Genomic DNA, 3,928 nt, shown 5'->3' with positions numbered 1-3,928 from the left:
TCGACTTGCAAGAAGAAAATAGCTCATGAAAGCAGGGAACAAGGGATTGAGCATCGAACCCTCACTGGTAGTGTATACCACTCTAATCTCTCAAGTGTATAAGGTTTTTCACTCTACTCTTCTCTAGTCATGCTTTCTAAACCTTGTTCTTCATCTAACCAATCAATAAATATTTAATGTACCAATACAAATATCATGAGGTCTTTTCAAGGTTGTAATGGGGCTGAGGTAAAGGTAAGGATATATGTATGGCCAAGTGAGCTATAATATGAATCTTTAATTAACCTAAGCTCTTACCTAATATACATATACTCTATATAACTTTAAAATCATACCTAGCTACCCATAATTCTCACTTTTGTATAATTCCCATACTCATGTACCAAATTTTTTCTTTAATTTTTATCACATGTGCATTGATCTTTTATTAAACTTAATATTGGGGTAATTTTGTCCCCTTATTTACTTATTTATTGAGTATTTTTGGATTTTTCTCTTTTTTCTCTTTTTTTTTGTAGAGAAACAAACATAACTTATCAATGCACATGGATTTTCTATTATTTTTCTATTTTGGTTTTTCATGAGTAGGTTCCCAAATTCCTGATATTCAAATAAATTAGAAACATGTTACATTCCCTTATCAACCCATGTTCCCACAGTTTTCCCACACTTAATTGTTACACAATCCCTATCTTAAGCTAACTAAAGATTCAATTTGGGATATTACTTTTGTTTTTCTGCTTAAGGCTAGTGATGTGGTAAAATAGAACAGAAGGGGATTAAAAGGCTCAAAGTGGCTAACAAGGGTGATTTAAAGGGTAGGCTTATTTGGGATAAGTGAGCTAATAACAAATAATGGCCTCAATCATATGCAAGCATGTAAATACACTAAATAATGGACATATAGATTGGAACAAAATAGAGATTACAATCATAGAGAAGAAAACACACAAGAATAAAAATTTATGGTTAAATAATATAACCATATAAATAAGCTCAAAATCTCACAGATTGTGTGTTCTTTAGCTCAAAAACCATGTTCTAAATACAACTTCAAACAAGTTTTAACATAAAAAAAATTTTTCAATTTAAATTAGTGAAATTTTTCAAAGATAGGGTCTTAAAAGAATTTTATTACTTTAACCAAGTAGTAACTAAATGCATAAAATCAAACAAATATGCAAATGCAACAATGAACTAACAAATAAAATAAAATATTGGTGTTGAAACAGAAAGGTACTAACCCATGGAGATCTGTATCGACCTCCCCACACTTAAAGATTGCACCGTCCTCAGTGCATGCGAAGATGTACAAGTGGATGGGTTGCTTCAACTGATGCTCTTCTCATCAAGGAATGTGCGTAGGAACTTGTTTGTCTCTCCCATTAAGAAGTTTTTCCTCTCCCTTTGTGGTGGCCATCCTGAAAGAAGAGGAAAAAGAAAAAGTAACCCAAAAAAGATAGAAAATAAATAAATAAAATGTGGATGTTAACGCCAGATAATAAGGGTCTCAATTACATGGTAGCTATAACATGCAAGTGAGAAAACAATAGAAGTACATGGCAGATCAAGAGTGCAAAAATTTGCAACAATGGGAGGAGAGAGTGGGTAATGAAAGACAATGTAAGTTCGTGGCAATGCAAATGAAGTGCAAGTATTATAAAAGATTGGCATTGGCAGATAATTAATATCATCCCACAGTGTAAAACAATTTATTAAGCACCAAAGTAATTCAAGAAAAGATGTAACAGTTGAATAAGAACTTTTGAACACCAAAATTAATAAATTTAAAAAAATAAAAATATGCAATGAATGAAAGTATGCAAATAAATTAAATAAAATAGAATGGGAGTGAGAGAAAATAAGAGAGGAAGAAGAAAGAAATAAGAAAAGATAAGAGAATAAGGATTCGGAGAAGAAAAGATAAGAAAATTGGCACTAATCTGGATAGGTTGTGCGACGCTGGCGACGCGGTCGCGTGGGTGACGCGGTCGCGTGGTGCGCAATAAGGTTAGGCGACGCGGACGCGTGGGGCACGCGATCGCGTGACTTGATTTGTGCTAGTAGCGCGAGTGCAGCCTCGCGGTCGCACAACTCTCTGTTCAAAACTTAGTATTGCCAAAATCCAGGGTGACGCGGTCGCGTGGTCGACGCGATCGCGCGGGTGGCCTTATTTCCAATATGACGCGGACGCGTGGTAGGGCTTGTGCTACTAGCACGGGTCCAGCCCAATTCCAGCTCAACTTTCGGCCATGCACCCTTTTTACGCCGATTTCAGGTCACGCGGCCGCGTGGGTGACATGGTCGCGTGGGAGACCATTATTTCTTGAGTAGCTTCAAAAAGATTCTTAGGCTCCCGGGGTGTTGGATGTCAGAACAGATTCCAGGATCCCAAACTTTACTTTTACACCCGTTTTTGTTTCGATCTGCATTTTTCCAGCCGGGTGAAAAGTGATCTGAATTCTCACTGCAGCGACCAAATATCTTCCTATACCCATTCAGTTTAGCTTTATACCAACCTTTGCGTTTGAACTTAAAGCTTCCAACCATGATGAACCTTGCAGGACAATTCTTACCACTGACCATCTTCCTCTTACTCTTAATGCCACAAAGAGCTCTAAGTTGACCATCCGTCTCCAGTAGCCCATATTCAAGTGGGATTAGAAAGCTATGGGATATGAATTTTACCCACTTGAATGTTGTGAAGGATGATGGCAACTTAGGGGGAGGTATTTTTAATGAAATTGCAAGCTCCACTCCCTTGTGCTCTTCTCTGATAATTACCACCTCTTTGAAAGCTTCTTCAATTTCAACCTCTTCCTCTTGGTAGCTTTCTTCTAATTCAATCTTCTCTTCATTGCTTTCCAAGGGCAAGGGAGGTTGTGCTTCTTCTTCTTGAATCTCCATCTCTTGATCAACCTCTTCCAAGTCTTCAACTGTGATATGCCTTGGAGGTTGTACACCCTCCTCAGCATCAATTTCAACCGTCTTGGAAGGAGGCTCTATGACTGGACTTTCCCATGGAGGTTCTGCATCTCCTAAGTCTTCAACCACTTCTTCTTCTTCTTGAACAATGACAGCTTCTTCTACTTGTTCTAGTACGAATTCATTCTCTGTCTTGTCCACTGGGGTTTCTGGTATCTCCTTCATGCTATGCTCTTCACTAGACTGTCCACATGGGGATGTGGCTGATCCTTGTGTATTTAAGCGTCTAGAAGTCCATTGAATTAATACTTGCCCCAGTTGTTGAACGGTTGCCTGGAATTTAATTACTATTTCCCTTAGGCGATCCTCTGCTTCTCGGGTTGCCAGACTTGGACATGCTACAAAAGAAAGTGGTGGTGGTTGGGAGTAATTGGGTTGAAATTGGGGTGGTTCTATATATGGTTCATATGACTCATAAGGTGGTTGGTATGGTGGTTGAGGGTTAGGGTCATATGGAGGTGAATGGCGGAAAGGGGCTTGTGAGTTTGGTGGTCCAAAGTTATGTTGAGGAAATGGTTCATAGGCATATGGTGGTGGTTGTTGATAGTCCATTGGAGGTGGTTGTTGCCATGAGGGTTGATCAAATCCTTGTGGCTCCTCCCATCTTTGATTGTTCCAACCTTGATGCCTGTTCTCTTTGTAATTTCTTCTTCCTGCAACATTATTGTAACCAGACTCGTAGTCAAAGGGGTGAGAGTTCATAGTAGCAAAATAAAAAATTAAAAACAAAAAAATAAAAATAAATTTAAATTAAAAGGTTATTTAAATTTTGAAATTGAAAATTAAATTTTGAAATTTGAAATTTAAAATTTGAATTTTGAAATTTGAATTTTAAATTTTTTGAAATTTGAATTTTTGAAATTTGATTTTTGAAATAAGATAAGATAAAATAAAAATTTTAAAATAAAAACCAATAACCTCTTAACTTAAGAAAAAGCAAAAA

Source organism: Arachis ipaensis, chromosome B02 (genome assembly GCF_000816755.2).
Source record: "Arachis ipaensis cultivar K30076 chromosome B02, Araip1.1, whole genome shotgun sequence".
In the NCBI taxonomy this organism is placed as follows: domain Eukaryota; kingdom Viridiplantae; phylum Streptophyta; class Magnoliopsida; order Fabales; family Fabaceae; genus Arachis; species Arachis ipaensis.
The sequence above is the reverse complement of the archived record's forward strand: the minus strand, read 5'-3'. Positions refer to the sequence as shown.